At 45.7% G+C, this 27,593-nt stretch overlaps 1 protein-coding gene across 7 annotated transcripts in view; it reads left to right on the top strand.

The window, feature by feature from the left end:
• Positions 1-27,593, top strand: part of LOC134222299 (stAR-related lipid transfer protein 13) — a 433,861-nt gene that overhangs the window by 269,538 nt on the left and 136,730 nt on the right. The gene's annotated exons all lie outside the window — the stretch shown is intronic.

Raw genomic sequence — 27,593 nt, 5'->3', positions numbered from 1 at the left:
CAGCATACGCTCTTTTGTGCATGCTCGATGCAAGTTGTACCGTTCAAACCCACAGATTGCGAGCAGGATCGGATCATTTCTGATAAACGTTGGAAAAGCAATGGTCGTGAATTCCAGAAATAGCATAAAAATCACCAGAAGAGTCCATGCTTGCCATGACATCGGCCGGACGAATACTTCCAGTACATTGAGACTTCTACTATGGGGTACTGCTATTACGGCTGTTGATGGAATTACCTCCCAAAGAGCTCGATAATTATATGGTCTAAGCGACGTTTGGAACCAACACTCGAATACAACTTTAATTTTCTGCTGGGTTCCACATCTCGCGAAACAAGAGGCATCAGGAATGAAACAAAGACATACGGATGACACCGCTGTTGCATTGATGTATCTGGCAGTTCCACTTATCCAGTTAGCAATAACATCACCCAGTCGGTATTTCGCCCCGTACTTGAAAGGTCGCCCTTGCATATCGAGGAGAACATTTTTAAACAGATTCCTAGGTTCGATGTAGTCCTCAGCGCTTGATATGACACCGTCAAGGCCCATTCTAACAAATTTGAAATATTCCGATTCTAGGAACACGACTTGAGTGAACTGTGTGACGGACAACATCATAGAGATAAGGTCCCATGCAATGTACTTTGAGTAGAGAATCAAAATTCTTGTGTTGGGATTCATCACGACAACAAATGGCACACAGTGCATCCAATTATGTCGAAGGTTTTGCATGTCCAGCTTCATCAGTAGTAATGATGGCGACAGAGGCAGACCAGAATCGAAGGCTATAGGGAATGATCTGTTGATGACATATTTGCTGACATCTTCCAGACGGGGGGACTTTAACAAATCATCGTAACCGGTATCGTAGGGGTTTCCATCACTGATGTCCAGAAAAATGCAATCGAAACGGCCGGTACTTTGCCGCGAGAGGTGTTCGATCACTGTTAGGGTGTAATTTATCGCTCCACGGGATATGACTAAACACTGACAAAAATTGGTTTGGAGAACCAAAATCAAAGTTATCAGAATAAGCATAACTGTGGAAGTGGGATCTATTGGAATAGATGGTTTTGTTTTGTGAGTGAATATGTTCATCAAAAATTGATCATTTGGAAAGGCAATGCCATCGGTTGAATTTGCAATTAGTGGATTAAAATAAGTGGCACTCACGCAAATGAAATCAAATATGATTTAATGTAGCTTTGAGGATCTGGAAACGATAAGTCAAAAGCAAGGGTATTCCAACTGACATCTGGAATTAGTTACTGGCTTAGCTCAGCCCAGTTTGATTTGTTGACGTTAACTATGACTCAGATATATTAAATGAAAAATTTAAATTTTTCGCGTTCCCGTTTTCGTGGTGGCAGTATGGGAGATGGCGTGGGAGATTCGGTGACCGTCACGGTCGCTGACTATGAAGCGCACCATAATTGGAGGTGAGGGAAACCCCTCCCAGTATCTTCTGTCAAGCAACGTCTAATCGACGTTCCAGATGGATGAAGGGGGAAATCCGCCGGAAAAGAAGTGCAGGAAGCAGCATTAGCTATTTTGGTTCTGGTTGATCCTTCCTTCAACAAGTCACAACCAGTGCATCTGCTGCTTGGTCATAGCATTTTTATTTGATCTTCCCCAATTCGGCTCATCTGCAATTGGCCGCCAACCTACCAGCGCTCGTTTATAGCGTTTTTGGTCGGATTGTCGCTGGGTCGTCCTCAAAAATCGGCTCATGTTCCGTGTCTTCGACGGTTTCATTGAATCCTGTCACTTTCTTTGTGATATCCCTTGAAGAAAACATTGAGCGTTTCTAGAATTCCGAGAAATTGGATATTCTGTGGAAGAAAGACGTTGTAAAGAAGTTTACCAAAATACTGTCGAAGTTGGTCGATACATCGTATGAATGCCCCGTCAATCAGATTTCGTCATCAAACTCAGTGCTTCAAAAGCTAGCAATGTTGCAGAAATAAAGACTGCAATGTTGCAATGTTCATCGTTTCGAGATTCTAGAGCAGCGACTCGGTCGAATACCAAAGACTTGAGGAAGATTACCCATTGGCGTAACTAACAAAAAAAATCCAGAGGGGGGGGGGCTAATTTTTGATGTAGGATTACGTCCTTTGCGAAGTTAGAGAGGTAATTTTGCATTTTCAAATTTGAGACCTTCACGAAAAAGTACCGACTTTCGAGATGTTGGTATCAATCGATCGACGAACTCTTTAGGGATTTTCCCCAACTATTAAAAACAATGGATTAGATTAGAAAAGCGCTTTGTGAAATGAAAATCTGTTCTTCTTAGGCGTCGATTACGGTCTCGGGATATCAGTGGCGGTGCTGAACTTTTATTCTTAACGTCTTAGCGGAAAATCATTGAGTGGCCGTCGGACAGCAGCAGCAGTGAATTTTTAACGCAAGGTTCGGATTAGCGTTTGATTGCTGTGATTTAAAATCGATTTTTTTCAGGACCTGCATTTTATGAAAAGAAAGGGTTGATAGCAAACAATGGCGTCGGTTGCATTCCCGCGGTACTGAAGGAAGTTTCCGTTAGTAGGAGAGTCACAAACGCTCGTCGGAGAGCAACGCTGCAGAAACGGTGGCATCAGTAGCAGTCAAGTGATATTTTCTTTCAAAATATAGATTTTATTTCTGTTTGTATTTGGAAAGGAACATTATTGAAAACAAATCGGTTTTTCTCAGATACACTAGAGGAGGTTGAGTCGAGACGTACATACTTCAAAGTGCAAATCATAATCGCTTGGCGACGCTGCAGAAGTTTTTTCTCTATGGATGGCGAATCATCTGACGTTGATGTCAAAGTAGACAAAAGAAATTTTCTCTCGAAATTATGATTTTGCCTGTGATTGGAAAGGCGCATTGTCGGTTCGTCTCAGAACCATCATTTCACAGGAGGTTGAGTGACAAATTTTCTGTCGTCAGATTCCAGAAAAACTTTATGCGATTAGAAAGACATCTGAGCTTACCCGACCAGCATAAAAATAAAGAGCTTATTTCGCCACAATTTGGTTTGTTCAGCTAAAAAACTAGCTTATTCAACAAAAATTGTTTGTTGGGTAGTAATGCACCGTACACACCAGTCAAGCAGTTTGACGAACATTGACTCCGCCCCCAAGAAAACGCTTCGGTTGCTGCTTTGTTTGAACGTGTGTGAAGTTGTTCGATCAACCATTTGACAGTTGGCGGCTCGGTTGGAAAAAATTAAAACGATTTGATTTTGGTTTGAGTTGTCGGGGGCGGAGTCAAGGTTTGCCGAACATGTTTGAGCATTTGTAGTGAAGTTGCACAAACCCCCATATACTTTTTGATGGTTGGTGCTCAAGTTGGCGCTTTGGTCGTTCGTGTGTGATATTGTTGGTCGAATAAATTGATTGTTCGTGTCGCTGTTTGTAAAACTTGATGGATGTTTAAATAAACGAGAGGTGGAGTCAATGTTGGTCAAAATGCTTGACCGTGTGTACGTTCCATAAGACGCATGTGGAGTTTTATCCACCCAAAAAAAAAAACATTTTTCTCTCATTTGAATTTTTGTTTTGAAAACTCAAGAAGCCTATGCCTATCTGGAATCTCTTAATTGATTTTCTGGAAATAGCAAATAACCATTCAAAGCTACAGAAAGAATAGAATCCTAACCGAATTCCGGATGGAATCCAATCCGGATTCCGGATGGAATCCTAACCGGATTCCGGATGGAATCCTAACCGGATTCCGGATGGAATCCTAACCGGATTCCGGTTGGAATCCTAACCGGATTCCGGATGAAATCCTAACCGGATTCCGGATGGAATCCTAACCGGATTCCGGATGGAATCCTAACCGGATTCCGGATGGAATCCTAACCGGATTCCGGATGGAATCCTAACCGGATTCCGGATGGAATCCTAACCGGATTCCGGATGGAATCCTAACCGGATTCCGGATGGAATCCTAACCGGATTCCGGATGGAATCCTAACCGGATTCGGATGGAATCCTAACCGGATTCCGGATGGAATCCTAACCGGATTCCGGATGGAATCCTAACCGGATTCCGGATGGAATCCTAACCGGATTCCGGATGGAATCCTAACCGGATTCCGGATGGAATCCTAACCGGATTCCGGATGGAATCCTAACCGGATTCCGGATGGAATCCTAACCGGATTCCGGATGGAATCCTAACCGGATTTAGTATGGAATCCTAACCGAATTTAGGATGGAATCCTAACCGGATTTGGGATGGATTCTTAACCGGATTCCGGATGGACAGGACAGGATTTCATCCGGATTCCGGACAGGATTCCATCCGGAATCCGGACAGGATTCCATCCGGAATCTGGACAGGATTCCATCCGGAATCCGGACAGGATTCCATCCGGAATCCGGATAGGATTCCATCCGGAATCCGGACAGGATTCCATCCGGAATCCGGACAGGATTCCATCCGGAATCCGGACAGGATTCCATCCGGAATCCGGACAGGATTCCATCCGGAATCCGGACAGGATTCCATCCGGAATCCGGACAGGATTCCATCCGGAATCCGGACAGGATTCCATCCGGAATCCGGACAGGATTCCATCCGGAATCCGGACAGGATTCCATCCGGAATCCGGACAGGATTCCATCCGGGCTCCGGCCAGGATTCCATCCGGAATCCGGACAGGCGTCCATCCGGAATCCGGACAGGATTCCATCCGGAATCCGGACAGGATTCCATCCGAATCGGACAGGATTCCATCCGGAATCCGGACAGATTCCATCCGGAATCCGGACAGGATTCCATCCGGAATCCGGACAGGATTCCATCCGGAATCCGGACAGGATTCCATCCGGAATCGGACAGGATTCCATCCGGAATCCGGACAGGATTCCATCCGGAATCGGACAGGATTCCATCCGGAATCCGGACAGGATTCCATCCGGAATCGGACAGGATTCCATCCGGAATCCGGACAGGATTCCATCCGGAATCCGGACAGGATTCCATCCGGAATCCGGACAGGATTCCATCCGGAATCGGACAGGATTCCATCCGGAATCGGACAGATTCCATCCGGAATCCGGACAGGATTCCATCCGGAATCCGGACAGATTCCATCCGGAATCGGACAGGATTCCATCCGGAATCCGGACAGGATTCCATCCGGAATCCGGACAGATTCCATCCGGAATCCGGACAGGATTCCATCCGGAATCGGACAGGATTCCATCCGGAATCCGGACAGGATTCCATCCGAATCCGGACAGGATTCCATCCGGAATCCGGACAGGATTCCATCCGAATCCGGACAGGATTCCATCCGGAATCCGGACAGGATTCCATCCGGAATCCGGACAGGATTCCATCCGGAATCCGGACAGGATTCCATCCGGAATCCGGACAGGATTCCATCCGGAATCGGACAGGATTCCATCCGGAATCCGGACAGGATTCCATCCGGAATCCGGACAGATTCCATCCGGAATCGGACAGGATTCCATCCGGAATCCGGACAGGATTCCATCCGGAATCGGACAGGATTCCATCCGGAATCCGGACAGGATTCCATCCGGAATCCGGACAGGATTCCATCCGGAATCCGGACAGGATTCCATCCGGAATCCGGACAGGATTGAACCCTAAGCCCGAACAGAGTCCATCCGGAATCCGGACAGGATTCCATCCGGAATCCGGACAGGATTCCATCCGGAATCCGGACAAGATTCCATCCGGAATCCGGACAAGATTCCATCCGGAATCCGGACAGGATTCCATCCGGAATCCGGACAGGATTCCATCCGGAATCCGGACAGGATTCCATCCGGAATCCGGACAGGATTCCATCCGGAATCCGGACAGGATTCCATCCGGAATCCGGACAGGATTCCATCCGGAATCCGGACGGGATTCCATCCGGAATCCGGACGGGATTCCATCCGGAATCCGGACAGGATTCCATCCGGAATCCGGACAGGATTCCATCCGGAATCCGGACAGGATTCCATCCGGAATCCGGACAGGATTCCATCCGGAATCCGGACAGGATTCCATCCGGAATCCGGACAGGATTCCATCCGGAATCGGTACCGGATCCCATCCGGAATCCGGACCGGATTCCATCCGGACTCCGGACAGGATTCCATCCGGAATCGGACAGATTCCATCCGGCATCCGGACAGGAGTCCGGCCGGAATCGGAATCCGGAAGGGATTCCATCCGGAATCCGGACAGGATTCCATCCGGAATCCGGACAGGATTCCATCCGGAATCCGGACAGGATTCCATCCGGAATCCGGACATAATTCCATCCGGAATCCGGAATCCGGACAGGATTCCATCCGGAATCCGGACAGGATTCCATCCGGAATCCGGACAGGATTCCATCCGGAATCCGGACAGGATTCCATCCGGAATCCGGACAGGATTCCATCCGGAATCGGACAGGATTCCATCCGGAATCCGGACAGGATTCCATCCGGAATCGGACAGATTCCATCCGGAATCCGGACAGGATTCCATCCGGAATCCGGACAGGATTCCATCGGAATCCGGACAGGATTCCATCCGGAATCGGACAGGATTCCATCCGGAATCCGGACAGATTCCATCCGGAATCGGACAGGATTCCATCCGGAATCCGGACAGATTCCATCCGGAATCCGGACAGGATTCCATCCGGAATCCGGACAGCCCCATCCGGAATCCGGACAGATTCCATCCGAATCCGGACAGGATTCCATCCGGAATCCGGACAGATCCAATCCGGACATCTGAATCCGGACAGATTCCATCCGGAATCCGGACAGGATTCCATCTGAATCCGACAGATTCCATCCGGAATCCGACAGATTCCATCCGGAATCCGGACAGGATTCCATCCGGAATCGGGATTCCATCGGAATCGGACAGGATTCCATCCCGGAATCCGGTTCCATCCGGAATCCATCCCGGAATCTCAGTTCCGGATCGAGAATCCGTCCAGGAATCATCCGGATCGGATGGAATCCTGTCCGAGATTCCGGATGGAATCTGTCCGATTCCGGATGGAAATCCTGATTCCGATGGATATCCTGTCCGATTCCGGTGAATCGTCCGATTCCGGATGGAATCCTGTCCGATTCCGGATGGAATCCTGTCCGATTCCGGATGGAATCGTCCGATTCCGGATGAATCCTGTCCGATTCCGGATGGAATCCCGTCCGATTCCGGATGGAATCCTGTCCGATTCCGGATGGAATCCTGTCCGGATTCCGGATGGAATCCTGTCCGATTCCGGATGGAATCCTGTCCGGATTCCGGATGGAATCCCGTCCGGATAACGGATGGAATCCCGTCCGGATTCCGGATGGGCTCCCGTCCGGCTTCCGGATGGAATCCCGTCCGGATTGCGGATGGGCTCCCGTCCGGATTCAGGATGAAATCCCGTCCGGAGTCCGGATGGAATCCCGTTCGAATTTCGGATGGAATCCTGTCCGGATTCCGGATGGAATCCGTCCGATTCCGGATGGAATCCTGTCCGATTCCGATGGAATCCTGTCCGGATTCCGGATGGAATCCTGTCCGATTCCGGATGGAATCCTGTCCGGATTCCGGATGGAATCCTGTCCGATTCCGGATGGAATCCTGTCCGATTCCGGATGGAATCCTGTCCGGATTCCGGATGGAATCCTGTCCGATTCCGGATGGAATCCTGTCCGGATTCCGGATGGAATCCTGTCCGATTCCGGATGGAATCCTGTCCGGATTCCGGATGGAATCCTGTCCGATTCCGGATGGAATCCTGTCCGATTCCGGATGGAATCCTGTCCGATTCCGGATGGAACTCGTCCGGATTCCGGATGGAATCCTGTTCCGGATTCCGGATGGAATCCTGTTCCAACTTCCGGATGGAATCCTGTTCCGGATTCCTGGATTCCGGATGGAATCCTTCCTGGATTCCGGATGGAATCCCGTCCGGATTCCGGATGGAATCCTTTCCGAATTCCGGATGGAATCCTGTCCGATTCCGGATGGAATCCTGTCCGGATTCCGGATGGAATCCTGTCCGATTCCGGATGGAATCCTGTCCGGATTCCGGATGGAATCCTGTCCGATTCCGGATGGAATCCTGTCCGATTCCGGATGGAATCCTGTCCGGATTCCGGATGGAATCCTGTCCGATTCCGGATGGAATCCTGTCCGGATTCCGGATGGAATCCTGTCCGATTCCGGATGGAATCCTGTCCGATTCCGGATGGAATCCTGTCCGGATTCCGGATGGAATCCTGTCCGATTCCGGATGGAATCCTGTCCGGATTCCGGATGGAATCCTGTCCGATTCCGGATGGAATCCTGTCCGGATTCCGGATGGAATCCCGTCCGATTCCGGATGGAATCTGTCCGATTCCGGATGGAATCCCGTCCGATTCCGGATGGAATCCTGTCCGATTCCGGATGGAATCCCGTCCGGATTCCGGATGGAATCCGTCCGATTCCGGATGGAATCCTGTCCGATTCCGGATGGAACTGTCCGGATTCCGGATGGAATCCCGTCCGATTCCGGATGGAATCCTGTCCGATTCCGGATGGAATCCCGTCCGGATTCCGGATGGAATCCTGTCCGATTCCGGATGGAATCCGTCCGATTCCGGATGGAATGTCCGATTCCGGATGGAATCCTGTCCGATTCCGGATGGAATCCTGTCCGGATTCCGGATGGAATCCTGTCCGGATTCCGGATGGAATCCTGTCCGGATTCCGGATGGAATCCTGTCCGGATTCCGGATGGAATCCTGTCCGGATTCCGGATGGAATCCTGTCCGGATTCCGGATGGAATCCTGTCTGGATTCCGGATGGAATCCTGTCCGGATTCCGGATGGAATCCTGTCCGGATTCCGGATGGAATCCTGACCGGATTCCGGATGGAATCCTGACCGGATTCCGGATGGAATCCTGACCGGATTCCGGATGGAATCCTGACCGGATTCCGGATGGAATCCTGACCGGATTCCGGATGGAATCCTGACCGGATTCCGGATGGAATCCTGACCGGATTCCGGATGGAATGCTGACCAGATTCCGGATGGAATCCTGACCGGATTCCGGATGGAATCCTGACCGGATTCCGGATGGAATCCTGTCCGGATTCCGGATGGAATCCTGTCCGGATTCCGGATGGAATCCTGTCCGGATGGAATCCTGACCGGATTCCGGATGGAATCCTGACCGGATTCCGGATGGAATCCTGACCGGATTCCGGATGGAATCCTGACCGGATTCCGGATGGAATCCTGACCGGATTCCGGATGGAATCCTGACCGGATTCCGGATGGAATCCTGACCGGATTCCGGATGGAATCCTGACCGGATTCCGGATGGAATTCTGACCGGATTCCGGATGGAATTCTGACCGGATTCCGGATGAAATCCTGACCGGATTCCGGATGGAATCCTGACCGTATTCCGGATGGAATCCTGACCGAATTCCGGATGGAATCCTGACCGTATTCCGGATGGAATCGTGACCGGATTCCGGATGGAATCCTGACCAGATTCCGGATGGAATCCTGACCAGATTCCGGATGGAATCCTGACCGGATTCCGGATGGAATCCTAACCGATGGAATCCGAACCCGATTTCGGATGGAATCTCAACTGTGTTCCGGATGGATTCCTTACAGGATTCCCAGTGGAGCCCCAAACGGATATCACATGCAATTCCTACTGGATTTCGAGCTCATCTCAACCCATTTGCTTGCAACAAGTAGCATTGGACGAGGAATCTTGGCTCATTGTTCTTAATTGGAAATGGTGCCATTACCAAAGGTGTATTATTCAGAGCTTTTTATGCTCACGGTGAGTTCTTTTAAATTTCCACTGGACTTGTTTTGAGTTTTCTTATGAGTTTCTTTTTAACTACCTTACTTACTTACTTATGAATCCTGTACACCTCCGGTGGTGCAAAGGGCTTTATTTGTGGATTTCCTCGGAAGAATAGAAATCCCAAAATTTGTTCTCCGCAATAGCCTTACTAGCTAGATAAAGCGACTTTCTTTACAAAACTATAAATCTACATTAGTTCAAACTGAACCGTTTTTAAATAAATCTAAATGGGTCTTTTGAAAAAATGTTAAAATATCATTCTTCTCATGATTCAAAGTCATTCTACCCATGAAATCTGATTTTACTATTAGTGCAGTTTCTGAAACTTTCACTACACTTCTTCGAATTTGGGTGGGAATTTATGGATCAGTGGCGTGACAAAACACAAACAGCAGCGCACTGTTACAAAAATGTCGGTGGCGACTCACACTTCTAATCTCACGGCTCATTTAGTCTTTCACATATAGTAGACTAGTCTAAGCTACTCGGATTGAGCAATTATGCAGAGGCAATTTATGTTGAGCAACGCTTCAGTTATATGAAGGGCTGGGTCACAAATTCGAAAGGCTCGGTCGCTTTACTCGATTATGGCTATTTTCGGACGAAATCAAATCGATATCAAGAAAACGACTCATGCTATTCATAAGCTTCAATCGTACCTATATTTATGCTTAAAGGAATTAAGCAATCGACGCTTTGCTAATGAACGGAAAAAATCGACGGATGTGCGCCAGTTTAGGAACCGCCACTCGACTTATTATAGGCGTAGTCCAGCTTGACCGCATCGTATGTTGTCAATCCATCACCCGATATCACTTCGTAATTGTTATTGTCGCTTTCCCGGTTGCCCAAGTTAATTCGTGAAACAAAAACCCGCAGCTCGCGATCGCTTGTTCCCTACCACATGTGGTCCGCGTCCACGAACGGGGCAGTTAGTGTGCAGCGAGGGGGCAATTAGGCAGCCATTCTCACCCTATGCGATGTATGTGGCACCACCAGCAGTGCAGACCAGCAGCACTCAACTCCAGCGGCTAATGGCCGCGACCACGGAGCGCGGCGGGCAGCTTGCTGCTTTATGGCATTAATAAAAAGCCTAGTTTAATGTTTATGACCTCCGAAGTTCACGTCTCCTTGGACGGGTCACGAGGTTCGAACATCATCGCCTTCATCAGTGTCATAATCAAGCGCTTCTCCGTTGCATCAGGGTGTGCGATACGCGGATAATAAGACATTCGAATGAACAGTTACAGCTACCGTTTGGAGTCATTTCGGGTCAGTCGGGATGGGTTTGATCGGTGAAGAAACAAATGCGTTTGCTTATCAGTTGGGTTTCGATACGTAATCTCATATCGCATACCTTTTACCGCATCGTTTCCCTCCAACCAATAACAAAAATGAAAGAGAAAATCGAATTAATGACGGCGCGAACACGACTGAAGTCAGCCGTTTAGGATCTCCAAAAATCGGGTAGATCCGCGTGAAAGTCCGGACCATGTGTAAGCGTGTCCGCTCAATTATTCAATCGTATTCGGAAATAAGATGAGTCAATTTTGACCCTATTTTGTGTCCATTATGAACTCACTGATACCGCGCGCCGTGCGGGTTATCGCTCCCAAGTGGTTTGTATTGGCGTTTTTTTGTGTGCCTTTTGTTGGAGTTCATTTCAAATTTTGCCGCCAAACGATCGTACCACACGATCATCATCTTTGGCGGTAGATGTGGATTGGCGCGGTGCGGTGGACAAATTGAACAAATTGCGTCTTGTGATTTGCGAATCTTCGAAAGCATATCGTTTGCATCGTTTGTAAGCTCGCCCGCTGCGGACAAACATAAGCCGCTTATCATGTTTGCCTACACCGGTAAACAAACAGGCTGAAAAAGCTGTCGAAACCGAATTCCACGATGCACAAACTGGCAGCGGCGGACCCGTGTGCTAACGAGTGTATTAAATGTGGGTACTCGAGAAATAGGACAACATTGTCATCAGTCGCACACCAACGACGACGATCGCAGCCATGCGGGCATAGGAAAACAAGATTAACGCGCTCTGGATAAATATTGGGGAGTGTGGCAAATCCACTCGTTCAATAGAGCGCGATAAGTGATTACAAATCTCGTGTGAATGTCGAGTACCGATTGTGGCGGGAAGAGCTCACGTTGAAGTAGTGCGCCACATTCATCTATTTGGACGGGATTGCGGATTAATTTTCGAGCACCGAGCAACGTTTTGTTGATTGTTATGGTGTGTAATTTCTCGTTGATTGAAAAACCCATTATCAGAACTACAATGTCGGAAAGCGGTTTATAGCTGTTGGAAGCGTAAGGAACAATTTGTTCTACTGGAATAAATGGAATTATTTTGCAAACCATTTTAAACCCGAGATGATTTCTGCCAGAAAAACAACAAAACTCAAAACCAACCCATAGTTATAAGTGCCATCCATGCGGGCAGCATTCCTGTCATATTAAACAAGGCGTTCATCTGGTTTTCTTCTGAGTGAGATCCCTGTAAGATCGATCTTACTGTTCTTTTAAATCAAAATAAATTTAAACCGTGCATGCTTGTAAAATTCAGTCAAATTTAATTTAATATCAAGCGTTTATTCGTTTGCTGGGATTAACTGCAATTTTTTTACACGCCATTGAATTTTCAAAGTTATTTGCTGTGTTGGATCATTTCGGAACAGCTTTGGAATAATTAGGGTCAGTACGAAGATTTCCAACACTGTCCACGCTTGTCACGAAAATGGCCAGAAAAACGTTTTCAAAACGTCGATTGTTTTTCGATTCGGCACAGCCAACACCGAAGTAAATGGAATTACTTTACCCAGAAAGCGATATTCCGACCGTTTCAATGCGCCTTTTGACCAACATGTAAGTATGATGATGATGTTTTTATTCAATCCACGTCCACGTCACATTAACAACAATTGTCAACCAGATATGTTCACATGTACTTAGACTCCTTCCATCCAATTGGCATAAGCATCAAGGACAAAATCAGTTGCACTGTACTTGAACAACCGTCATTGCATATCGAGCAGAATATTCCGAAGCAGATCAGCTGGTTCAATGTATTTTGTCACAAGCGAAACGATAGCATCACATCCAATTATGATGATTTCACATTGTTTTGATTCAAGGAACACAACTCGTGTGAAGTAACACATCAGTTGGACAAACTGTGCAGCAACCTCATCACGATCTTCGGTGTACAGCACCAACATGTTGGTATTGGGATTGATGGTGGTAATAATTTCTATAATTTGGTACGCATATGGTCTCAGGCGTCTTACTGCCAAGTTACCCAACAAAAGCGATGGAGATTGTAGCAGGCCGGAATCGAAGCCCATCTTAAACAATCGGTTAACGGTGTATTTGGTGATGCTCCTCAGACGGGGTGACTGCAGAAGTTCATTGAAACTATGATCGAAGGATCCTCTATCGCGGAGATCCGGGAAAATGCAATCGAATCGACCGGCATGCTGTCCACCGAAAGTGAGAAGTTTACTGCTTTTAGAGATATAATTGAACAACTACTTGATTCGGTGTAGACTAATGGTAGAAAATCTAAACTTTTGAAGTATACATGACTGTTGGTAGAATTGCGTATCTATCTTCTCCATGGCTTTTAGGTAGTATTATCAACATCAAGTCAGATTGATATCCCGTTTGCACTTTAGCATATTGCTGATTGAATCTTTGGCACTTTAGTAAATGAAATAGAATATATGCATATGAATGCCCAACTATTGTACGTCAGACAATAAAAGGTGGGTTAAATTGACATTCTCAGATAGATGGTTAACTGGGGCTCACTCAATGCAATATCGCAAAAAAAAATGATTCAGATTTCTTGGATGTTGCTTACTTCTGTGCTGTGAACTTGCGCATTATCGTATCAACTATGCAACTTTCTGAAAAATTTCCCGGTGGCGGTGGACATGTTGATTATTAACCGTTGTGTGACCGGCAAAAAAAAACCCTTAACAGGCCGGCAGGGTACCCGGGTACCCACGAAACTAAAGTGCTTATATCTCTGAAAATTTACAACCGATTTCAACAATTTTGGGCTTATTCGATTCAGAATTTTCTCTTCTATAAAGATGTTACAATGATGAACCGATCCGGTCAATTAATTTCCTGGAAAATCCCGATTTCCAGGAACATGTCCTGCATAAATGATACTGATCGTGGATTTCGATAGCTAATCAGCTATACGGGTATCAAACTTCTAGAAATGTTATCAGTAGATTGATTCTTATCAATTTGGGTCCATCAGAAGATTTTTGATTAGCCATTCCAGAACAGGTTCCTCGAGGGGTCATAGGTGGCCATGAACATTGTTCAATGGAACATCAACCATATGGGTATCAAACTTCATGAAATTAACTCTTGCGTATGCCCTTAATGATCCTAGGCTCACCAGACAAGTTGACTCAGGAGTGGCCATTCTGGGACAGGTTCCCCGGGAGCCGGGGTTGGCCAAAATTATTTCTCATTGGAACCCAAACAATATGGGTGTCAAACTTCTTGAAATTGTCTCAAGCGTTTATTTCTGATCTATTTAGGTTCATCAAACAAGTTCACCCCGGATCTCAAATTTAGGAATAGGTTCCCTGAGAAGTCAAGAATGTTCATTAACATTTGCAGAGCTCATTGTTTCAAATCAATCTATCTAGCAATGTGAGTGTTAAATAAATGCAAGGACTACTCATTGACGTCGGGTGACGAGCAGGTGACCCACCATAAGATTCCGGACACTCGGAGATATGATCGATTCCAGAAATTGCGCCTTTTCTTATAAACAATCTGTTGTAAAGTAATGTCTAGGTCCATTAATTGACTCCAGGTGGACACTAAGTTATCCTTGGGAAGCTCCGAACCATCCGAAGCAGTGGTTAATTCTTGAAATTTGTCATTTGTTGTGAGAGCAAAATTAATGCAAGGGCTACCTGGTGGTCCCCAAATGGTGCTCCAGAAGTGCAGAGGCATCCAGAGCAGTGGTCAATTATTGCAGTGTGTTCTAGAAACTTTCGAAAATCGTTTGTAATAGCAGTATAGAAGCAGAGTCTTTGCTCGCGCTTAGAATCATAGGGGCGTAACTGTATTGATCAATTTCTCTTCATCGATTTTATATTTGCTTCAGGTAGAAGATGCAATTATCCTTCATTACAACCATGAACCTTCGGCAAACTACCGCAATTCACTACATTGATAAAAGGAAAATATCGTCTAAGATAAATCCATCAATACAGTTACGCCCTTATGATTCTAAGCGCGAGATTGGGAATATCATTCATTGATCCCGAGTGGCCACCAAGAAGTCCTCCTGAAATACCGGAATTCCCGAAGCAATCGTCATTTCTTACATTTTGTTTTCAACAGTTGCCTAATCGTGAACAATTTTTTTGTAACAAAGTAAAAAAAGAAGGAGAAGAGAACGGGCTTGGTAGTCATAAGGCTATTGCTTCTGCCTCATACGCAGGAGGTCGTGGGTTCAATCCAAAGTTCGTTCCATTTTCCTACTCAAGGATGTTATCGATCATTTAGTAATCTGCCTTCGATCATTTAGTAGATTGTCAATAACTTATTCCAGAGGCTAAATTTCAAAATGATTTGTATGGTGGACTTCTAGTGAAAAGATTTATCTACAACTCTGCCTAACAGTTCGTTGTTCGTTGAATTTCACTGATAACGGAGCTATATCGCTAGTAGCAGTAACTTAGACTAAATGATTACATATTTTGTTATCATTTGGTATGAGTATAGCAACTAGCACCGTAACCCCTTTAATAGTGGAATTCGAACATTGACCTGTTACGAAGAGTTGTAGAAAAACCTTCGCACTAAAAGTCCACCATACAATACATTTTGAAATTAGGCCTCTGGAATGAGTTATTGACAAACTACTAAATGATCGAACGCAGATTACTAAATGATCGATAACATCCTTGCTCCTACTTTGTATTTTTTTCTTATATTTATCTCTAGCAATCGCTAGAACTGGAAATGGACTACCATACCATTTCCATTTCTTTTCCTGTACCTTCAACTTGACTATTCTACCCATTTCTGCTAGAATTGGAAATGAACTAAAGAGCTCGTTTCCTACATCCAATTAGAAATTCCATCAGTTGCTATCTATCTATAACATTGGCAGTTCGTTAACCAAGACGGACCTCTGCCTCTCGAACCTTAACCCAATAATTCCAATAAATTCCGTACGAACAGAGGTATATTCGGCTGGCAGTGGGCGAGTGATTGCATCATCATTTCCACCCCCTTCCCTACATTGACTTACATTCTGAGTCCACTGATAATATGTGTGAAACAAAAATCTGTAACTAGATGCGCTCCCTCAGTAGATGAAGAAACTGGCTAGTCTAATCAGTTTCGTCGTTCCAGTTTCAAAATCTACCCGTCTGGCCGATGAGATGTCGACGGATGAGATGTTTAGCCTGAAGATGATCCTTTTAGAATTTCGGGAGTACAACTTGCAGACTCACCATCTGTCTATTGATTTCAAAGCAGCGTACGATTCAGTGAAAAGAAATTAGCTGTGGCAGATAGTGTCTGAACACGGTTCTCCGGCAAAGCTAATGATACGTGATACGTGCAACGCTTGATGGCTCGAAATAAAGTAAGTTTGTGACCGTGGAGAGATTGAAGCAGAGTGATGTGCTTTCAAATTTATTGTAAATATTGCACTCAAGGGGGTGATTAGGAGATCTGGTGTGCAGAAGAAGGGCACTATCATCACATGGTCGCATATGCTCCTGATCTTTGCGGATGACATTGACTACATTGGTAACGATCACAGGGCAGTTTGGGGGCAGCAGGGACTTTGTCCAAGGGCTTGACGACCCCTCCCCATGGCCACTGCGAGTTAGACCGGGACCATCGTCCCTAACCCCTAATCCCAAGGCGTCAAGCGACCCGTGCCGAGGGGATGCATGGCCAGGGGGGTGAAATAATGATCTAGGCCTTTAACGGAGCCTGTGGGGTACCTGGGCACCCTCCACAGTAATTGTCCCTTACCGCGTCATGCTGGGCTCTGGCGTGGTGGACCTCATTTCCCGAGCAACTCGTGGGACCAAAATGGAAAACCAAGTCAATTCTTCAATTAGTGGTAGTAGTGTAGGCGACAACCCCTTCGCAAGAGGTGGGTTGTTCAGGTCTCCGCCTAGGAGGCCAGAGGCAATAGTCGGCAGCTCAGTGCGCAGCGCCAGCGTGGGTCACTCAACCTTCCTCTCGGCTAGAAAAACGCCGGTAGGGGTTATTGACGGCCCATGGCTTGTGGAGGCAATGAACCGCAAACGCGATAAGCTTTTGGCCTTCGAGGTGGCGACGGAACAGCTGGACGCCATCATCGACTTTGCGTCATCGAAGCATAATATCAGCAAGGACCTCAAGAGGAGCTTGCAGAAACTTCGAAAGTCGATGCTGGACGCCAAGCTGGAGAGGGCGGTCGGGACGGCCAAGTGTAAACCCGTGAAATCGGTGGAGTCGAGGTCTACCCAGACTGAGGCCCAAGGATTCGCGGACTCGGGCAAGGTCGAATCGACCGAAGGCGTGCCAGCGAAGACGGTGGTACCAAAGTCTACCCAGACTGAGGCTCAAGTATTTGCGGGTACGTCGGGTTGACTGCTCCAACGGAGCAGACACAAAAACGGGGAGACAGTCTCCAGGATGAGCTCCTGGGGGCCGCCCCCAAAACGCGGAGGGTTACTACCCCGAACAAGTGTAGTGGGGCTGGGAAGCTGAACCCCGGCCAGGTGCCTCCAAAACCGGGGGAGGAAGGACTTGGAAAGGTCCGTCCACCCAAGAAAGACGGTGGCAAGGGGTTACGGCAGACTGAGAACTCTCAGCCGCACCAGACCAGGGAAATAGAGGGGGATGCCGCCTCCTGGACCCTGGTCAAGAACAAGAGGAAACCGAAGACGTCAAGGGCCGAAAAGAAGGCCCAGGCGAATGAGGGTAGCAAGAAGTCTAGGGTAGGCGCCAATCACTCCAGGGGCGATGCCCTAGTCATCACGGCGGACGAGGCTAAGTACTCGGACGTCTTGAAGGCGATGAGGAGTGACGTCAAACTCGGTGAACTCGGCGCCGACGTACGTCGAATAAGACGTACCCGGATGGGCGAGATGATCCTCGAGCTGAAGCGGGGCGTCTCGCTAAAGGGCGCCGCCTACAAGAAGTTTGTGGAGGAAGTCCTTGGCGAGACGGTCAAGGTGAGGGCACTCACGACGGAGGTAAATCTAAGGGTTAAAGACCTGGACGAGATCACCGAAGTCGAAGAGCTCGTAATGGCACTGCGGCGACAGTGTGAAGTGGAGACGCCCGCCGCAGCCGTTCGGCTACGGAAAGCTCCGGCAGGGACGTGGGTAGCATTGGTTCGGCTATCTGCAGCGGACGCCTCCAAGGTAGTCAAGTTAGAGAGTGTCAAAGTGGGATGGTCGGTATGCCCTGTGCGCATATACGAGCAACCCGAAGTTTGCTTCAAGTGCCTGGAACCGGGTCACAAGCAATGGGACTGCAAAGGCCCTGACAGAAGCAATCTCTGCCGACGCTGCGGATTAGAGGGACATAAGGCACAATGCTGCACGAACCCTCCCAATTGTTTGATTTGTTCCAGCAAAGCTGTGAACAGCAAGCACCCCATGGGGGAGTTCTGATGTGCCCGGCGTTTAAGCGTGCTGCAAAATCACAGTGCAGGTAACGCAACTGGCTTGCTCGGCCTCGCCTGAGTGTTTGGTGTGCGCAGGTTTAGAGGAAACGGCGGAACACGTGTTGTTTGTGTGCTCACGTTTTCGCGCAATGCGTGACCACATGCTTGCCACATGTGGTCTGGACACTACCCCGGACAACCTAGTTCGGAGGATGTGTAAAGATAAAGTTGGCTGGAACGCCGTTTTATCGGCTATCGCCCAAATCGTCTCGGAGCTACATAGAAGGTGGCGCGTGGACTCAAGGATGGCTAGTTCAGGCGCAAATAAGAGGTGGTCCAAGGGATCGGAGTCGGCTTCATGGGTCATACCGGTGGTCATGCTCTGTGGTCGAACTCGATCCTTTTACCGAACAAGTGGCCGCGCGAAGAACAACATGGTATCGTCGCTTTCGCGGCGTTGGTCAACCGGGCGGGTTCCGAGCCCGAGGACGGAAAGGGGTCCTCGTCAAGGCTGGGGCAGGCGTAGGCACCGCGTCGGCAAGTCCCTCTGTGTGCTGGCGAATAGGCCCTATCGCAGAAAGGTCAATTTGGGGTGCACGCGGCATCATCATTCTTGATACCAGTCGTGCAGAGGGAAGCAGGCGCGAAGTCGACCCTGCCCACCTTCCGAGGACATAGGGCGTGGTAAGGCCACCTGGAAAGCCGGCAACGCGCTGGCACGATACCATCGGACGACTTAAAAATTGGCACATCTTCGAAAGTTCCGAAGCTTCCAGATGCTCACCTAAGGGTGTCAATGAATGATCCTCGAATTGATTTTGATCGCACACAACTACAAAAAAATCGCAGCTTTCTAGGGCGAGTTTCTAGAATTGATTACCTTTTCGGCCATTCCGGAGCTTCTGGAGCACCACTTAGTGGCCTCCCGGGGTCAAAGTTTGGTTCTTGAAATGATATTGCTCTCATTTTGATGCATAAATCGTTTTGTGAAACAGTACGGATTGCGAGGATGAATTTAAAAATTTACCCTTTTCTCAGAATGTTCCGGAGTTCCCGGAGGACCATTTAGCGGAGTTTTGCTCTCACATTCATAACAAACCACTGTATTCTAGGACGATTTTCAAGAATTTGTCTTTACTATGGGTGTTCCGGACATTCAGTGCCAGATGACCAATGGTAGTCAATGCGTTGGTCATGCAATGATTTTACTCTCACAATGCTACAACAAGTAATAGTTTTTAGGATTTCCAGAATTGGCATTACGCCAATAATAGATTTATAAAAAAAATCGCAACTTCAAAATATAATCTTCTACACCTGGTCATTTCTCCTGATGTTCCAGAACTTTCTAAAACCACTTAGTGGCCATCCGGGATGAATGAGTAGTCCTTGTATTGATTTTGTTCGCTCATTTCTACAACACTCAGTTTTCTAGGATAAACTTCCAGAATCGGCAACTTCTCCGGATCTTTCGGAGCTTTCGGTGGTCCACTTAGTTGCCTTCTGGTGTCAAAGAGTGGTCCTTGCAATGATTTGGCTCCCAACACACGGGTTACAAAAAAACTTGCAACCTTGATCAAACTTCAGAGACTTCAGACAAACTTCGAGAACTTCAGCTCGTTAATATTTTTTACTGGTTTTGCCCGGTAAACATAAATTTGAACCGAGAGTTCAGTTAATTTTGAAAAATTTACAAAGTTTTGGGGAAATTTATACCGACCTCTCAGCAATACAATAAAATCATAGGATATCGGTAATATGGACATCCGAGCTGCTCTGTTCAACAAAATTTGATTGAATTTGGCAAAATAGATATACCGAGCAATCAGTAAATCAAAATATACTTTGCTGAAATTACGATAATACTTCTACCGAGTTCACTTTGTACCAAAACCACATAACGCTCGATGTGGCGCCATATTGTGCACTAATGTTGCATAGGTTTTGGGCGTGATTTGTTTGCCTAAACATTACTTTCAAAAGATTTTTCGGTAAGTAGCAGCGATCCAACTTGCAGCCAGCAAAAACATGAATAAAAATACTTGAATTTTCAGGAAGTTGACTGAACCCGAGGCTGTATCTGTCGGGTTTGGTTCGTTCGCGTACGTAGAACAGGGGGAACCAGTATTCTGCTGGGTACAAAGCTGCACGTCGCGATGAAGATCTTTAAACATTGAATCAACAAACGCCAAATTTCAACAATCTAGAAAGCATCAGTAGAGCCGCAGTAGAGCATCAAGTTGGCATTAATTTGGCCGATTTTTACTCATGATCTGATATTTTTCAATGCCTGCTCTTATTCAATCTCAACTTGAGGTTCAATAAAAGTGGAATTTATGAGCATGTTGTTATTTATTTTTTAAACAAACTGTCACTTATGCGGTTTTCACAGTTTACTCTGTGTTTCGGCTTTGACGTTCTTGATACGATACCTACCGATTTGGTTTCATCGTTGCGGTTCTTATCAATGCTGAAATTGTAGAATGTATTATCCTCGGGGTTTGCAGAAATCGCTCTCAATAGATAACGAACAACGATAAAAGAAAGGCAAAAACCTTTTCGAATCGTAACAAGGCAAGGAAGCAAGTCTGTTGCAGTTCTATGCAAGTTGAAGAAAAAATTGTGTTGGGGGGGGGGGGGGGGGGGAATGGGTTGATAAAAGGCTAAAAAGCTATAAATTTTTCAAATATTGGTCTAGATAAGTAAGCATTTTTTTAATTCTCCTTTGGATTAAACTCTGATTATCCTCATTTCAAGTGACTAGACGTTCCGGATTCTGCGGGACAGTCCCGGAATCAGCCTACCTGTCCCGCATTGCCAGGTGTCCCGGAAAACGTCCCGTATTCAATGATAAATCCATACGGTTTGCGAAATCTATGGAATCATGGGATGTTCGGAAAATCTGTAAAAGACCGAACTATTCAGAAGAAAAAGAAAGAACTTAAATCATCTAGAGGGTTTACCAAACTTGGAGAATAAGGTTTTGAATTTATTGAGGATTTAAATAATTTCTGTAATTTTAAATGAGGCCAGCGGGATAATTGATTTTTCGTTTACAATATTATGAAAACTCATTTGTGAATATGTACGTTATGTAGAAGATATTGATTTGGAAAATGTATTGGAGGTAACCACTTTCCCTTCGATGAGACTCGAACCCATGACCCTACAGTACGCTAGACTGGTGATTTAACCAACTAAGCTACGAAGGACCTCCGTCGGCCTTCGCAACCTAGCGGCTATTGAACGAGCTCGAGATTCCCAAATTGGACGCATATTCAAATCACTCGCAATCCATTTCTTAAGCCAATACTTCTACATGTGTATAGTACACGTCCACACAGGAAATGCATTTTCCAAATCAATATCTGCCACATAACGTACATATTCACAAATGAGTTTTCATAACATTGTAAATTAACGTCTAAGTCGGGTGGTTTAATCCCCGGAAATAGGCAATTAACTTTGTTTGAACTGATTTTTCGTGTCAAAATCTGGGACAACATCCGTGGACCAGATGACCAGGCTATATTAACTATTAAATATTCCCAGCCTTTTTAAGAAATTGATAAAACTTGATTTGATTTGTTTCGTTGTTTCGTTTATTGAACACTTTCCACGGCTAATCTAGCGTACACACGTTCAAACACGTTGGGCCAACATGGACTCCGTCCCCAAGGAAACGCTTCGTTGCTGCTTTAATGACCGTGTGTGAAGTTGTTCGATGTCAGGCGCTAATATCGACTCTGACCACTATCTGGTGATGGTTAAACTATCCGTCATTAACAATGTTCGGTACCGACGACCGCCGCGGTACGATCTAGAGTGACTGAAGCAACTTGATGTCGCCACTGCATACGCGCAGCATCTCGAGGCAGCGTTGCCGGAAGAGGATGAGCTCGATAGGGCCCCTCTTGAGGACTGCTGGAATACAGTTAAAGCAGTCACTAACGACGCAGCGGAGAACAATGTCGGGTATGTGGAACGAAGTCGACGGAATGATTGGTTCGACGTAGGGTGCAAACAGATTCTGGAGGAGAAGGACGCAGCGCGGGCGGCAGAACGTGGAACGTTATAGACGGAAGCAGAGACAGCAGACCCGTCTTTTTCAGGAGGAGAAACGCCGCCTGGAAGAAGCGGAGTGCGAGGAGATGGAACAGCTGTGCCGTTCTCAAGAAACACGCAAGTTCTATCAGTAGCTAAGCGCATCCCGTAAAAGCTTCGTGCCGAGTGAAAGTCAAGATAGCGGAGGAGATGACTACGTCAGCTCGGCGGACGATGGAAGACAACCAGCCCTCAACTTGAGGGAAGTTAAGAATGCCATCCAACAGCTAAGGACCAATAAAGCAGCTGATAAGGATGGTATCGGAGCTGAGCTCACCAAGATCGGCCCGGAAAAGCAGGCCACTTTCCCCTGCACAAACTGATAGGCAGAATATAGGAAACTGAACAACTACCGGACGAGTGGAAGGAAGGGGTTATATGCCCCATCTACAAGAAAGGCGACAAGCTGGAGTGTGAGAACTTTCGAGCGATCACCATCCTTAATGCCGCCTACAAAGTGATATCATCTTCCGTCGTCTGTCACCATTAGTGAATGAGTTCGTGGGAAGTTATCAAGCCGGCTTCGTTGACGGCCGCTCGACAACGGACCAGATCTTTACTGTACGACAAGTCCTTCAAAACTGCCGTGAATACCAGGTCTCAACGCACCATCTGTTCGTTGATTTCAAGGCGGCATACGACAGTACAGACCGCGTAGAGCTATGGAAAATTATGGACGAGAACAGCTTCCCTGGGAAGCTTACCAGACTGATCAAAGCAACGGTGGATGGTGTGCAAAACTGTGTAAAGACTTCGGGCGAATTCTCCAGTTTGAATCGCGCCGGGGACTATAAGACGATGGACTTTCGTGCCTGTTGTTCAACATTGCGCTAGAAGGTGTAATGCGGAGAACCGGGTGTAACAGCCGGGGAACGATTTTCAACGGATCTAATCAATTTATTTGTTTCGCCGATGACATGGCCATTGTCGACCGAACATTTGCAAAGGTTTCAGAACTGTTCATCCGCCTGAAATGTGAAGCAACAAAAGTTGGGTGAATGCGTCAAAGACAAAGTAAATACATGTTTGTGGGCTAAACCGAGCACGACAGGGCCCGCCTGGGAAGCAGTGTTACGATAGACGGGGATACTTTCGAGATGGTCGATGAATTCGTCTATCTTGGATCCTTGCTAACGGCTGATAATAATGTTATTCTGAAAAACTCAAAGGTGCAGCCCAATCGGGTTGTACGCAAAGGTGACATAGGACTACGTAGCTATACGAAATGGATGGTATTGGCCATAATAATTTGTGTCTCTTTATTAACATTGAGCAAATTGCTCGGAGGTCAACTGAATCAAGAAGGCGAATAGTTGATCCCAGTTGGATGGACTTTGCTTCTTCTAACCATGGAATTAACATGACTCATCGGCCGCATCGCCGCTGAAATCACTCGACTGGCTTTCAGTGGAGGATATCACAATCCTAGAAGACACCATCCTCAAAAATGTCCGAAATAAAGGAGAAATAAGCAGAATCAGAAGTGGCATGAAACCAAACGTAAATATATTTATTTGCGACGTTTGGTTTTCGCCCGCGATGGGAACGTACGTGGCAAAGTGAGGAGAACTTCAAGAATTAATTACACATAGTTCTTTTCATGACTCAAACTATTTATCTAAGAAGAGGTATTGGCGTCTTCATCGATTATGCTGTCATTGGCGGAAAGTGAAATTTTCTGGCAAAATTATTTGGTTTTGTTTCTGTTAGTCATGGGAATTGAAATCAGTTTTTTTCCGAGCCACCATTCTATACAAAAGAAGGTCAATCCGAGATACATTTTCTTCAAAGTGCAAAACTTCGTAAATAGCGAATTTGATAGCGCGTCTGAGGGAGATGAGGCAGTAAATTTGACATGATGGGATCACTAACAGCAACCAAGCTACCACGCCAAACCCGATGCCACCGAAACAGTCCATTTTCGCAATTAACTCTTTCTTTTCATAAAGTGTTGGTCTTGAAAAGAATCAATTTTCTTTTCCCAATGTTCCTTTCCAACTAACTGACACCACAATTTGTAATAAATTTTCAGCATCGGCACTGGCGGTGCGAGATCGCCACAGTGCTATTTTTATGGTTAACCTTTTCTTTATATGAAATTCTGGTTCGTTGAGGTTGAAAGATCTGCAACACATCGAGCACCACCACCAATGGGATGGATTTTCTTTGAAAATGTTATTAGCGCCTCCGTGATGTTGTGTCCGCTCAGCTACGATCGCTTTGATGCGTCTGCTATGCGTAAAATCTTCAAACTGAGGATTAGATCCAAACCCGCAAGTGATTGATTTTTGATGTCTGTGCTAGTGATGCATGTACGTGATTGGTTAGTTTACCTATATCTAAACTTTTTATCAATAATCGATAATAAAAAGTTAAAAAAAAAATCAGTATTTTTAAATAAATACAAAGAAGCGTTGACATGAGTTAATCGAATGGTCCAAAAAAATTGAAAATCCATCGAGAAACGGCTTAGATATTAAAGTGTAAAGTCTATCATATTTTCGTCCCCGATTTTCGCAATCGTAAAGTGCACCCCAATATAGAAAACACAGACGTAGTCCTACGTCAAAACGAAGGCGCGTCTTCTGTGAAAGTCGGGCCTACTACGGGCTTCAGAAGAAACTGCGGTTAAAAATGTGCCATGTATAAAACGCTCAAAAAACTGATAGTCCTCTACGGACATGGATCTTGGGCCATGCTCGAGGAGGACTTGCACTCGGAGTATTCGAGAGAAGGGTGCTTGGACCATCATTGGCGGTGTGCAAGCATACGGTGTCTGGCGGTGAAGGATGAACCGCGAGCTCGCACGGCTCTACGGTGAACCTAGAGATGTCGTAAAATCCCGATTAATCGATTAGTTACTAATCGATTACTCTCGATTCCTGTCGATTATTGAATCGATTGATCGTTGGATAATAATCGATTATTACAACGATGAATCGATTAATCGAAGTAATCAATTAGTTTGCGACATCCTTATGATGTCGTAAAATCCTGATTAATCGATTAGTAACAAATCGATTACTCTCGATCTCTCTCTCGATTATAATGATCGATTCAAAATTAATCGATTATTACAACGATTAATCGATTAATCGACGTAATCGATTAATTTACGACATCTCTAGGTGAACCCCGCATATCATGGCATTTTCTACAGTGATGCGCGATAATATGTTGGACCCGAATCAACTTATGATGAGCCGTTCTGACATCTGTCCGCAACTTGGAATATATAAAGCGAAATATCAAAGTGCTTTAGCTGATCAGCTGTTTTTCACAGAAATCATGGCATCCAGATAACACATGAGTTATATGCTTGATATCAAAGGTTTCGAACAACGCTACCGCTACTCAAAAATGTTGGCTTATGTTGTATTATCATAAAAACTAACGGAATACAATGGTCACACTTGTCAAACACCAAGAATTAAATTCCCAATGCGTTCGTTTTTAAATTTAACAATTGGTTGATTGTTTGATAGGGTAAATGATGTATCTTGGACAAGCGCAGGACATTCATTAGAAAATATATTGAGATTAAATAGTATAAAACAATTGAAAACCACTAGGTTCATCCAAATTCATAACCTATGATTAGTCTTGTGTCTCCATTGCCCAATTTTTGAGTAAATTACGTTTACTAGGTGTAAACTGTGATATACTGCGAACTGAAATATTTTCTTTTTGGACATCAAATATATAATTTTGACATGGAAAATGCATATATTTTGGACAGAGTCATTTTCTCCTAATTTAAAAATGGCCACCTACAGATCTCAATGGTATGACTTACCTACACGTATCCACATTCATTCAAATGCATTTATTTGCTTAACTGACATAGATTAAACCAGAAATTAACATTTTTTCGCAATCTTATCGATATCATTGAAAACAGCCTGAAAGTTAGCGATTGGAATATGTTAGTATCTCAATTACAATCAAACTTTGGCCGCAGGACCTCAAGATTGCCGTTTAAACCAATTTAAACGTGTTCCAGGTGCATGTTACGAAGAGTCCTATAATGCATGTTCTCCTGCATACTGGCGTCCAGCAGGCACTTTGGTAGATAGCTTTACATTTTAGATAATTTTAAAGATAAATAATAGTTGATTTGTGAATTCTCATCAGGAGCCGCTAGAGTTGAGGTAAAAGTATGCAATGATCATATTTTCGATAAAAATTTTCCTACACATTATCTAAAATTGATCGAAGAAGCTCAGGCTTGTCCAAAATATGTACATGTCCAAAATATATCATTTACCCTATGCTTCGACATAACTAAATTCTATTTGTATCAATCCTTGGCCATATATCCATTGCATTAAAAAAATCACAAAAATGTGAGTTTTTTCCTGAGTCAAGACAGAAAAACGTCGTTTTAATTATAATTGGATTTTAGTCGTGCTAGTATTGCACAAAACCGTCGATATGTTGGATTATATTATACGCCTTATGAAGGTGCTCCACTTGTGTTATGCGCCATCAGAAGGAGTCAACCCTAGCGAAAAAAGCATCCAAAGCTATTTATTTATATCACTATTTGCAGAAGCCGTGGAAGATTTTATCTCAATTCTGTAGGATCATAAACCATAATTTTAGTGTTCATTTACCAACGCCCGTCCAATGAATGGATTGTTTCGTACAGATGGACAACGTGGGTCGCATTAAAAACGACATTGACATTTGAATTTGAAGCATTCATTGTTCGCCGCATCTGATGAAATTTCAAAAAAAAGCAAATTCATTAACCAGAAACCTTTGGCCATTGTTCTCGTGGCCGTAATAAACTTTCCAAAAATACTGCAACGCGCGTGTATGTTATGCATGCAACCCTCGTTGGGCCATTGGGCCGCACTTATCCATGACCATATGTTTGTCCTTCAATTCAGACATTAGTAAAACCTGAATCTATTCACTGGGCCCCCCCAACCGGTATATCGAATGCGTCACCTACACACACCCTCTGCCGCACAA

The sequence above is a fragment of the Armigeres subalbatus genome, chromosome 1 (assembly GCF_024139115.2).
Source record: "Armigeres subalbatus isolate Guangzhou_Male chromosome 1, GZ_Asu_2, whole genome shotgun sequence".
Taxonomy (NCBI): domain Eukaryota; kingdom Metazoa; phylum Arthropoda; class Insecta; order Diptera; family Culicidae; genus Armigeres; species Armigeres subalbatus.
This window is presented reverse-complemented; position numbering and strand designations above follow the sequence as displayed.